This window comes from Delphinus delphis, chromosome 16 (genome assembly GCF_949987515.2).
Source record: "Delphinus delphis chromosome 16, mDelDel1.2, whole genome shotgun sequence".
Classification (NCBI taxonomy): domain Eukaryota; kingdom Metazoa; phylum Chordata; class Mammalia; order Artiodactyla; family Delphinidae; genus Delphinus; species Delphinus delphis.
Window position 1 is genome coordinate 6,868,211 of NC_082698.1, and position 13,280 is coordinate 6,881,490.

At 42.2% G+C, this 13,280-nt stretch overlaps 1 pseudogene; it reads right to left on the minus strand.

Moving 5' to 3' along the window:
- Positions 1-5,606: 5,606 nt before the first annotated feature.
- LOC132439259 (cytochrome c oxidase copper chaperone pseudogene) lies at positions 5,607-6,018 on the minus strand (annotated as a pseudogene).
- Between the last annotated feature and the right edge of the window lie 7,262 nt (positions 6,019-13,280).

A 13,280-nucleotide genomic window follows, 5' to 3' on the forward strand; every position in this document is an offset into this window, starting at 1 on the left:
TTGTTTCTAATTTTACTGATTTGAGTCCTCTCCGTTTTTTTTCTTGAAGTGTAATTTGCTGTTTTTGGTTGGAATGTCCTATAAATATCAAATATATCTGGTCTGTTGTGTCATTTAAAGGTTATGTTTCCTTATTAATTTTCTGTTTGGATGACCTGTCCATTGGTGTAAGTGAGGTGTTAAAGTCCCCCATTATTATTGTGTTACTGTCGATTTCCTCTTTTATAGCTGTTAGCAGTTGCCTTATGTATTGAGGTGCTCCTATATTGGGTGCATATATATTTATAATTGTTATATCTTCTTCTTGGATTGATCCCTTGATCATTATGTAATGTCCTTGTCTCTTGTAACATTCTTTATTTCAAAGTCTATTTTATCTGATATGAGTATGGCTACTCCAGCTTTCTTTTGGTTTCCATTTGCATGGAATATCTTTTTCCATCCCCTCACTTTCAGTCTGTATGTGTCCCTAGGTCTGAAGTGGGTCTCTTGGTGACAGCATATATATGGGTCTTGTTTTTGTATCCATTCAGCGAGCCTGTGTCTTTTGGTTGGAGCATTTAACCCATTAACGTTTAAGGTAATTATTGATATGTATGTTCCTGTTACCATTTTCTTAATTTTATGGGTTTGTTTTTGTAGGTCCCTTTCTTCTCTTGGGTTTCCCACTTAGAGAAGTTCCTTTAGCATTTGTTGTAGAGCTGGTTTGGTGGTGCTTAATTCTCTTAGCGTTTGCTTGCTTGTAAAGCTTTTGATTTCTCCGTCGAATCTGAATGAGATCCTTGCTGGGTAGAGTAATCTTGGTTGTAGTTTTTTCCCTTTCATCACTTTAAATATCATGCCACTCTCTTCTGGCTTGTAGAGTTTCTGCTGAGAAATCAGCTGTTAACCTTATGGGAGTTCCCTTGTATGTTATTTGTTGTTTTTCCCTTGTTGCTTTCAATAATTTTTCTTTGTCTTTAATTTTTGTCAGTTTGATTACTGTGTGTCACAGTGTGTTTCTCCTTGGGTTTATCCTGTCTGGGACTCATTGTGCTTCCCGGACCTGGGTGGCTATTTCCTTTCTCATGTTAGGGAAGTTTTCGACTCTAATCACTTCAAATATTTTCTCGGGTCCTTTCTCTCTCTCTTCTCCTTCTGGGACCCCTATAATGCAAATGTTGTCATGTTTAATGTTGTCCCGGAGGTCTCTTATGCTGTCTTTATTTCTTTTCATTCTTTTTTCTTTATTCTGTTCCAGGGCAGTGAATTCCCCCATTCTGTCTTCCAGGTCACGTATCTGTTCTTCTGCCTCAGTTATTCTGCTATTGATTCCTTCAGGTGTATTTTTCATTTCAGTTATTGTATTGTTCATTTCTGTTTGTTTGTTCTTTAATCTTTCTAGGTGTTCTTTAATTCTTCTTGGTCTTTGTTAAACATTTCTGCATTTTCTCAATCTTTGCCTCCATTCTTTTTCCAAGGTCCTGGATCATCTTCACTGTCATTATTCTGAATTCTTTTTCTGGAAGATTGCCTATCTCTACTTCATTTAGTTGTTTTTCTGGGGTTTTATCTTGTTCCTTCATCTGGTACGTAGCCCTCTGCCTTTTCATCTTGTCTTTCTTTCTGTGAATGTGGTTTTAGTTCCACAGGCTGCAGGATTGTAGTTCTTCTTGCTTCTGCTATCTGCCCTCTGGCGGATGAGGCTATCTAAGAGGCTTGTGCAAGTTTTCTGATGGGAGGGACTGGTGGTTGGTAGAGCTGGCTGTTGCTCTGGTGGGTGGAGCTCAGTAAAACTTTAATCTGCTTGTCTGCTGATGGATGGGGCTGGGTTCCCTCCCTGCTGGTTGTTTGGCCTGAGGTGACCCAACACTGGAGCCTACCTGGTCTTTGGTGGGGCTAATGGCGGACCCTGGGAGGGCTCACGCCAAGGAGCACTTCCCAGAACTTCAGCTGCCAGTATCCTTGTCCTCATGGTGAGCCACAGCCACCCCCCGCCTCTGCAGGAGGCCCTCCAACACTAGCAGGTAGGTCTGGTTCAGTCTTCTATGGGGTCACTGCTCCTTCCCCTGGGTCCCGATGAGCACACTACTTTGTGTGTGCCCTCCAAGAGTGGAGTCTCTGTTTCCCCCAGTCCTGTCAAAGTCCTGCAATCAACTCCTGCTAGCCTTCAAAGTCTGATTCTCTAGGAATTCCTCCTCCCATTGCCGGACCCCCAGGTTGGGAAGCCTGACGTGGGGCTCAGAACCTTCAGTCCAGTGGGTGGACTTCTGTGGTATAAGTGTTCTCCAATTTGTGAGTCACCCACCCAGCAGTTATGGGATTTGATTTTATTGTGATTGCGCCCCTCCTACCATCTCATTGTGGCTTCTCCTTTGTCTTTGGATGTGGGGTGTCTTTTTTTGGTGAGTTCCAGTGTCTTCCTGTCTATGTTTGTTCAGCAGTTAGTTGTGATTCCAGTGCTCTCGCAAGAGGGATTGAGCACACGTCCTTCTGCTCTGCCATCTTGAACCAATTTCCCTTCTTTCTTTCTTTCTTGATCAGTCTAGGTAGATGTTTATTAAATTTATTGATATTTTTCCAAAAATAAGCTTTTGGTTTTAATTATTTTGTCTTATGTTTTTTGTTTTCTGTTTCATTGATTTCCACTCCTCATTATTTCCTGCTTTCTACTTACTTTGGGTTTAATTTGCTTACCTAATTCTAGCTTTTTAAAATGGAAGCTTAGGTTACTGGTTTGAGAACATTTTGTTTCTCTAACATAAGCATTTAAAGATATTCATTTTACTTTATGCACTGCTTTTACTGTATCTCACTAATTTTGATAAATTGTGTTTTCATTTTCATTCAGCTCAAAATATTGTCTAATTTCTCTTGAAAGTTTTTCCATGATCCATTGATTATTTAGAAGTGGTTAACTTCCAAATATTAGGGGATATTCCAAAGATCATTCTGTTATTGATTGCTAGTTTAATTCTCTTGTGATTATTGTTTTAACATTTTCAAATTTATTGAGACTTGTTTTACAGTTTATCTTAGTAAATGTTCCACATGTCCTTGAAAAAAAAAAGTGCATTCTGCTCTTATTGAATGGAATAAATGTCAACAGGTCCAGTTGGTTGATAGTGTTCATCAAATCTTGTCCATCTTTACTGCTTTTTTTAAATCAATATTAAAATGGGAGTATTGAAATCTCCAACTATAATTGTGGATTAGTCTATTTCTGTTTTTAGTTCTGTCCATTTTGCTTCATGTATTTTGTAACTCTGTTACTATATGGACCCACATTTAGTGTAACCGTTGTATCTTCCTTGCTGCTGTACCAACCTTGTTGCCATTATGAATTATCCATCTTGGTCTCTAATAATTCTCTTTGACTTAAAATTTATTTCTTCTAACATTAATATAGTCACCGCAGCTTTCTTATTTTTTTCTGTTTGAATGCTATATCACTCAGGGTGTGATTTTAAAGCAACAACAATAAGAACCAATAAGAATGACAGAGAATATGCAATTTTTCTAAGGGATTTGACTTTAAGTAATTATAGGGGATCATCAGACACTTTATGTCCATTTGCTGCCTCTGCATCTCAGCATGGGCTTGGACCAGAGAAGCTGCAGGGACCTGGCAGGAATGATGGAGCTGCAGACCTAGCTACACCCACCCCATCAACAAGGTGAGCTGGTAAATCAGCCACAGTGTGTACGAGCTACAACAGCACCTAGTGCCCTTGCATCCACCTTACGAGTGTTAAAAGAACATGCTTGCCATAGCTCAGAAACTAGCCAAGGATTTAGACAAAGTTTGTGCTCAGACTTTAGGACTCTCCATGGCCACTACACTTCCAGTTTCCCTGCCAAGTTCAAGTTCTGCCCTCTGATGAATACTGAACTTTCCTCAGGAGACTCGCATCAAACTCATTTCTACCCCTGAGCAGCCAAATGACTTGTTGACATCCTGACATTCAGATTCCCCATTTGTAAAGTCAGGCATTGAGGGTGGGACGAGGTGACCCCCCCAGAGCCCTTCCAGTTCTAAGCAAACACTAAGGAAACTCTGAATAAACATGTATGCCCTCAAGATCAAGAAAGATCTCATTTCATCACCTGATGTATTAAAGACCACCTGACCCTACACGGTCTTATTTCTAACTTGCAGTCACTTCATTTTCAGACCACTCACAGTCAAAATGCAGATTGTTTCAATTACCCACATGTATTAGAAAGACCACTGAGGCGAAAGGAAGAGATTAGCCTGAAAGACCCTTTAGGTTCGAGTGCATAATCCAAATTCCTATGGTATTTTACTACCCCAACTGTAGTGCTAGGTAGCTTTGGTCAGTTAATCTGCTGTTTTGGGTCTCTGTGATTCAATAACACCCACATATCTTCTGAAAGAAATTCAGTCTTGAAACTCTATAGGGTACTGTTTTTCTCATGGCCACTGGGTAGCTGACTTTATAAATGAACTGAGTAGTATGTTCTCAACATAAACAGTACAAATTCCAGGAATCGTGTTAAGACAAACATCGCTGAGGTACACTGAGCTTTTGTTACTTTTTATATGGAGCAAGGACTTCTTTATCCCACCAGACTTCATTGTTGGATTCAGTAGAATAGAACAAAAATATCCTTCTATGGTTCTGCTGAATCTAATTGTTTATAAACAAGTATACTTGGAAGCAAAGGATTCTGAGCACTTCATGCTTGTTTGGTAATTTATTTGTAGTATTTGTGTATGTCAGGGACTCATAACTCAGAAATTCCCAAACAGTTCAGAAGGCCGTCCACCCGCTCTTCTCAAATGCATTGAAATGACTTGTTTTTGGTAGTGCGCTGAAGGCAGAATTATGCTTAAGTTTCATGGGCTGAGAATGGGTGAACGGGAGTGGGAGGGAGGACTGGGGTGCGTGGGGCTTGCCTCCTCTTTAGCAAGCTCTCTGAGGAAGAGAGTTTCTCATTCCAAGCTTTTGTAAACTTCGTTGATAAATGTCAGACTACCGCAGTAATCTCCAATAGGTAGCACATGAGCTTTAAAAAAAGCCCGGGGCGGGGTGCGGGGGGAGGGAAGGTGGGGCAGGGAGGTTTTATTTTCAAATGCAAACCAATTTTTTGCAAGTGACAGTGCATTTTGACACATTTTCTGACTTAGCCAATAGTTTAGGCCCATAGCTCTTTACCGGGGTTATAGTTCCTTCATAATAATTTATTAGTCCTAGTCATGAACATGTTATTTTACATCACAAAAGTTTGTAGTATTACAAGAGCGGAACAGTACCACCAGATACTGTTAAAAAGAATGAGGAAGGGCTTCCCTGGTGGCGCAGTGGTTGAGACTCCGCTTGCCGATGCAGGGGACACGGGTTCGTGCCCCGGTCCGGGAAGATCCCACATGCCGCGGGCGGCTGGGCCTGTGAGCCATGGCCGCTGAGCCTGCGCGTCCGGAGCCTGTGCTCCGCAACGGGAGAGGCCACAACAGTGAGAGGCCCGCGTACCGCAAAAAAAAAAAAAAAAAAAAGAAAGAAAGAAAGAATGAGGAAAAGCTGTATATACTGACCTGGGAAATGATATAATTTTAAAGGACGAAAACGATTTGCAGAACAATACATATAGCACAATTCCCTTTTATTTATTTATTTATATTTTACCAGGGATATTCTCTTTTTTTTTAATAAGTTATAAATATTTTTAAATTTATCAATGTTCATCAAAGAGCTCCCAAAGTTATTAAATCTTCTTCATTTTTCAGGAATTATTAATTCCCAGAGCAGACCACCATTTCATATCTTAAATCCCAGGGCTCTCATGCATTCCTTGTGGGCCTCAATTAGGGGTCCACAGTTCTCTTCTCCTTTCTCAATGATGCACGCATCGTGCGCCTTCTTGGTCTCCGGGCAGGCGCAGCAGGGCTTCAGAGGCTTCTTCTCCTGCGACTCGACGGGGCAGGGCTTGCGGCCGCCAGACCCAGCATTTTTCGCGCCAAAAGCAGCAACTAGTACAGACGCCCTAAACTCTTCAGCCTCCGCAAACGCCGCCGATTAGCCCCTATTTATTTTTTTTAAGTGTGCATGTCTATAGTCATATCCTTTCAGAAAAAATAACTAGGAGGGTACACTCCAAACTATCATCAGTGGTTATCTGTCAGGGGTGAAATTAGAGGGACTGAAGGGCTCTTTACTTCACCTATCAAGTGTGAGATTGTGATGATTTTTTTCCCCAATGTATGCTTTGACATATTTTTCAAATTGAAAAAAAAAAGATCTTCCAGAAGCAGAAAAACAGCATGTAGAGAGGAGCGAGTCTTGAGCCCAAAGAATTTGCAGCATCAGGGAGACTAAATGATCCCCCAGCTGAGGCAGTGGGTGAAGAGGGTGTGGGAGCTGGGAATTCATCTGGATGACCTTGGTGTGAGGGGCACAGCTTGGAAAGGAAGGTTCGTGTTTGGGAAACAGAGGAGATGGGGACACTTTCAGCCAAGGTGTAGCTAGGGTTTCTCGGCCTCAGTACTGTTGACTTTGGGGGCTGGATCATTCTGTCCTCTGCACTGTAGGATGTTTAGCAGCAACCACAGATGCCAGTAGCGCCCCCAGCCCCAGCTGAGATGACCAAAAACATCTGCAGACATGGCCAAATGTCCCCTGCGAGACAGAATTGTCCCCAGTTAAGAATGACTGGTGTAGGCAGTACGAATGTTGGGACAGGAGCTGGGGAGAGAAGTTGAGAGTCAGAGGTGGAGATTTGGGCATCATCAGCACACAGACCTCCAGAGATTGATGAGATCACTCAGGATAAGACAACAGCGGGGCCAGGGAGGGCCCCAGGAGCCTGAACATTTAAGAAGCAAATTCAAAATGTGTAATAGTGGGACTTCCCCAGTGGTCCACTGGAAAAGAATCTGCCTTCCAATGCAGGATGCAGTTTTGATCCCTGGTCAGGGAACTAAGATCCCACATGCCTCGGGGCAACTAAGCCCGCGCACCACAACTACCGAGCTCACACGCCTCAACTAGAAGCCTGCATGCCACAAACTACAGAGCCCAGGCACTCTGGAACCCGCGTGCCACTACAGAGCCCATGTGCCCTGGAGCCTGCACGCCACAACTAGAGAGAGAAAACCCACATGCCACGACTAGAGAGAAGCCCACGCAGCACAACTAGAGAGAAACCCCTGTGACACAACGAAAGATCCCTGCATGCCACAGCAAAGATCCCGCATGCTGCAACTAAGACCCAATGCAGCCAAAAAAAAAAAAAAGTATAATAGTGAATAAGCTAGAGAAGAAATACCAGAGAGGCAGACAGAAGCAGAAGAGCATGGTACCTAGAAGCTAAGTGGAAGATGGTGGACACAGAGCTGTCAGTGCTGGCAGGATGGTGTCATGGACTGAATGGTGTCCCCCCTAAAATCCACATGTTGAAGCCCTGACTCCCACTGTAACTGTATTTGGAGATAGGGCCTTTAAGGAGGTAAAGTTAAATGCAGTTGTAAGGGTGGGCCCCTAAGCCAATAGGACTGGTGTCCTTTTAAGAAGAGAAAGAGACACAAAGAGTGTGCATGTACAAAGGAAAGGCCATGTGAGGACACAACGAGACGGTGACTATCTGCAAACCAGGGAGAGAGGTCTCACCAGAAACCAAACCTGCCAGCATCTTGATCTTGTACATCCAGCCTCCAGAACTGTGTGAGAATAAGTATCTGTTGTTTAAGGCCACCAGGTTCTGGGTCTGTTACGGCAGCCCAAGCTGACTAAGACAAATGAGGATTCAAACATCAGGAGGTCACCAGCGTTCTAAAGGAGAAGACTGTCCATGGAGCTGAGGAGTAGAAGTCAAATCACCACCAGGTCAGAGAAGCGGAGGTGCAGAGAGATGGTGCACGTGGGAAGCTCAGGACGGCTGGGTGTTTGGGATTGACATGTCCACACGGCTATATTTAAAATGGATAACCAACAAGGACCTACTGTACAGCACAGGGAACGCTGCACAATATTCTATAACAACCTTATTAGGAAAAGAATTTGAAAAAGAATAGATACATGTATATGTATAACCGAATCACTTTGTTGTACACCTGAAACTAACACAACACTGTTAATCAATTCTACTCCAATATAAAATAAAAAGTTTAAAAAAAAAAAAAGAAGGCTCGGTGTAAAAGGAAGGAGGAAGGCAAAACTTTGCAGTCATCAGCAAGAGGCAGAGTGAAGGGAAGCTTTTTTAGAGTCAGGAAGACTTGATTTTTTGAATTTTCCCACAGCTCAGTGAGGGTTCTCAAGATAACTGTCCAAGCTCTTAATCTACTGATAATATGTACTTGTAGCCCCAGTGTCCATTTCCCATTATTCTGAATATCTTCAAAACTGCCTTCTGAGGGACTTCCCTGGCGGTCCAGTGGTTAAGGCTCCATGCTTCCAACGTAGGGGACACGGGTTCGATCCCTGGTCAGGGAACTAAGATCCTACATGCTGCCCTGCATGGCCAAATTAAAAAAAAAAAACAAATGCCTTCTGATTATAAATGTGATATATACATAATGTTTATATCACATTATATGTATGATGTATACACGTATATATATATATGCACACATATGTGCATTTGCAAAAGTTTTGTAAAGAAAGCATGAAGAAGAAAGAAGAATACCACCAATTTCCCCACTCAGCAGTGAAGACATACATTTCACTTCCATTGTTATCATATTAAAGATTTCCTTCCAGTCTTTTCTCTGTATATTTTAACACAAAATTGGGATCATACAATATACAGAGTTTTGAACCCTCCTTTTTTAAACTGGGCATTGAGTCATAGGTATTTGCCTTTCATTAAATATTTTTCAAATTTGATTCTTAATAACTACATGAAAGACCAGCATGTGAAAATAACATGATTTAACTGTTTTCCTATTTTAGAAAGTTAGATTATTTCCCAATTTTCAGCACTATGAATGCGCAACGATAAACCTTCTTTACATAAATTTTGGTGCACAGCAGTAATATGCCCTTCCATTTTTACCCTGGTTATGAATCAGATGACTCTGAGAAGGCATTACCACACATTATTTTTTGCAGTTTCATCTTTAAGAACGATTCTCAATCCTTCATGCAGCAGATCCTCAGATTGCCTATCAGAAAGAAACCTGCCGTTAAAAAGATGTGCTCGCCTGAGCAGCCCCCTCACTGATTTATTCCCTGCATTTCCTTTTCATGGTTTTTAATTAAATTTTCAACATGAGGTTGAATTAGAACCCTATCTAGAAAACCAAAACTTTTAACAGAATGTTTAAGGCATCTAAATCACCTTGGTGAATTTCTGTGATCACCTGGAACTAGTTGAAACAGAACATCCTTTTTACAGATGAACAAGGCTGAAGAGTGTTCTCTGTCCCCATCCTAAGGAATATTGCTCATTGGCACATCACCCCATGCAGCCTAGGGAAAGATACTGCCTCGGCAGCCAAGGGAGTGACACACACACACACACACACTCACACACACACCACACACACACACACACACACACACCACACACACACACACACACCACACACGCACACACACACACCCTGGTAAAAGTCCCCAGGATTCAGAACCTGGTGTGAGGAGCGGGGCAGCTCCACAGAGCAGAAGCAGGTGCGAAGTGCACTGGCAAAGATTTTGCTGTTTGCTTTGGTTTGGGGTTTGGATTTGGGTTTTGGCCTTTCCCATTCACCTCATTCCCTGCAGGGCACAGCTGGGTCCCAACAGAGTTGCAAAGAAAACAGAGGAATTCCTGCTACTCCACTGCCTGTTTATACTCAGATTCCCACCACATGCTGAGAGACTCACACATTCTCTCCAGTCACTTCTGTTTAAGGGACAGTTTTACACCTGGGGTCCTTCTGGTCCTTGAACCAGAGTCAGTAGCAGCAAGATCACAGCCTCACTGGGAGGGAGAAAGGCGAGGCCTGGGGGTCCCTGAGCCATACGTTTGCCTCTGGCAGTTTCCAGGGTTCATAGGCTTTTGTCCCCACAGACCACCTGCCCTTTGGTATCCTCTTACCTGCGTGGTTCCAAAACTGAGCTTGCTCTGAGGACCTCAAATCACTATTCCTAGAAAAATGGTACAGATGAACCTATTTGCAGGGCAGGAATAGAGACACAGACGTAGAGAACAGATGTGTGGACACCGGGAGGTGGGGGGAAGGGGTAATGAATCAGGAGATTGGGATTGACATATAGACACTACCATGTGTAAGTTAGATAGCTAGTGGGAACCTGCTGTATAGCACGGGGAGCTCAGCTTGGTGCTCTGTGGTGACCTAGATGGGTGGGATGGGGGGCAGTAGGAGGGAGGTCCAAGAGGGAGGGGATATATGTATATGTATAGCTGATTCACTTCATTGTACAGCAGAAACTAGCAGAAACTAACACAACATTGTAAAGCAACTATACCCCAATTTTTAAAAAATCACTATTCCAGATCCCCTACACACACACACACACACACACACACACACACACACTCTCACATGTCCATATACTCACACACATGTTCTACATACATGCACACACCCATGCACACCCGCCCACACAGGGGCATGCATTGCGTTGTTGACACAGGACATCTATGAACCTGAACTTCTCCACCTTTAAGGAAACCTTGCCACCAACCCCACTTTTTTAACATAAGTATAGTTGATTTACAATATTATATTAGTTTCAGGTGTACCACATAGTGATTCAATATTTTTATAGATTAAACTCCATTTAAAGTTATTACAAAATAATGACTATATTTCCCTGTGCTGTACAATATATCCTTGTTGCTTATCTGATTTATACGTAGTAGTTTACATCTCTTAATCCCATACTCCTCTCTTTCCCCTCCCTCCTTCCCTCTCCCCACTGGTGACCACTAGTTTGTTCTCTATATCTGCGTCTGTTTCTGTATTGTTATATACATTCATTTGTTTGTGGTTTTTTTTTTTAGGTTCCACATATAAGTGATAACATAGAGTATTTATATAGTCTTTCTCTGTCTGACTTAGCATAATAATACCCTCTAAGCATAATACTAATTAATAATACCCATGAAGCATAATACCCTCTAGGTCCATCCATGTTGTTACAAATGGCAGAATTTCACTCTTCTTATGGCTGAGTAATATTCCATTGTGTATATGTTATATATGTGTATATATATATTATATATATATATGTCATATCTTCTTTATCCATTCATCTGTTGATGGATACTTAGGTTGCTTCCATATCTTGGCAATTGTAAATAATACTGCTATGAACATTGGTGTGCATGTATTCTTTCAAATTAGTGTTTCATTTTCTTCAGTTATATACCCAGGAGTGGAATTGCTGGATTATATAGTAGTTCTATATTTAGTTTTTTGAGGAACCTCCATACTGTTTTCATAATGGCTGCACAAATTCACAATCCCATCAGCAGTGTTGGAGGGCTCCCTTTTCTCCACATCCTTGCCAACATTTGTTATTTATAGACTCTTTGATGATAGCCATTCTGACTGGTGTGAGGTGATATCTCATTGTGGTTTTGATTTGCATTTCTCTGATGATTAGTGATGTTGAGCATATTTTCATGTACCTGTTGCACATCTGTATGTCTTCTTTGGAAAAATATCTATTCAGGTCTTCTGCCTATTTTTTTTTCACTGGGTTGTTTGTTTTCTTTGATATTGAGTTGTATGAGCTGTTTATATATTTTGGATATTAAGCCCTTATCAGTCATATCATTTGCAAATATTTTCTCCCATTCAGTTGTTGTCTTTCCGTTTTGTTGATGGTTTCCTTTGCTGTGCAACAGCTTTTAAGTTAAATTAAGTTTCATTTGTTTATTCCACCAACACCAGTTTTAAGAGGTTTTATGATTAGGGGATGAGCGAGGTGTATTTCTTCTGAGTAAGTACAGGTTTTTCACCTGTCAAGCTCAGGATCCCCCACCAGCCCTTACCCTGGACATTATTATCCTCACTATTGGCCTCTGTGTTTTGGGACCAGATTAAAAACTGGTGTGAATAACAGCTGACATTTGGTGAGGACTTCTATTTCCCAGATGCTGGGCTGATCAGTATTATCTGATTTAATTTTTACCCTGCCCCCCAAACACTAAGATATAGATATTATCATGATCCGCATTTGACAGCTGAAGACACTGAGGTATTGAGAAGTCAAGATGCTCAAGGTTGCACAACAAGAAAAGTGGTAGAGTTGGGATAAAAACTCAGATAAGAGCTTGCAACCACTGTGTTTTTTCACATTAACGTCTGTTAGGTTTGTGTCCAGCCTCCATTTACTCTTTTCTCAGTAACTTCACGCAGTTCCCTTCTGGGGAATGTCACCCCCAGTCCATGCACTTCTGGTGGCCTTATCCACGCTCCTGGCTCTGAGAGGAGCACATAACCTAGATGTAAGGCAACTAGCGCACATTTTCCCCTGGGTCTAGGGTTGCTTTGGATATGGGCATGCAGCCCAGTCAGAGCCAAGAGGGTGCATGGGGGTTTCCTCTAGGCTGCTATGTCCCCACTGGGCTTGAGTGGAGAAGCACCAAGTCCAGGAAGCTGCTGTTGGCCATCTTGGGACCCTGGGGACAAAGCTGACCTGGGAAATAGTGGAGGAGCTAAGAAGAAGAGGTAACCCAAGTCCTGGTCATATACTGAACCCCATAACAAAACCAACCCAAAGTAAGCTTTACTCCTGATTTATGTAGTCATATGCACCAATAAATTCCCTTTAAATTTTTAGCTGGTTTGAATTGAGTTTTCTGCCCCATACTGCTTGGAGTCCTGACCGATTGGTGGGTCCTCGCAGCTCTCCTATAAACCACCTGTGTGATGTCACTTGGGAACTTACCTGCCTTCCTGGGGACAAGGTTTCCTCCCCGCAAAGTGGGGTGAGAGCACATTGTCCTTGGTAGGTCCTGGCAGGAGTGAAACCGGGAAGCAAGACAGAGCAGAGGCTGGTTTTTCTCCATCTAGAACAAAACTTCATGAATTCCTTGGGTTGACCTTAATTCTTTTTATTATAATATTACTCAGATATGTGCAAACATAAATTAGGTACAATTTCCTTATGGTTATAGCTCTTATACATCTATAAAAACCAAAGCAAATTTAAAGATTCAATACAAACAAAACCAGGAAACTATAGAAGTCCAATTAAAAGCTTGAGTTTAACGTTGCAGATGATGTTGCTGTGCCCGAATTAAACCGCCTGACTCTCCTTGGGGTGCTCCTGGGCAGGCGGGGCTGGGGGTTCTCAAGGTCTCGACTCCTGAGTGTCTGCCTCTGA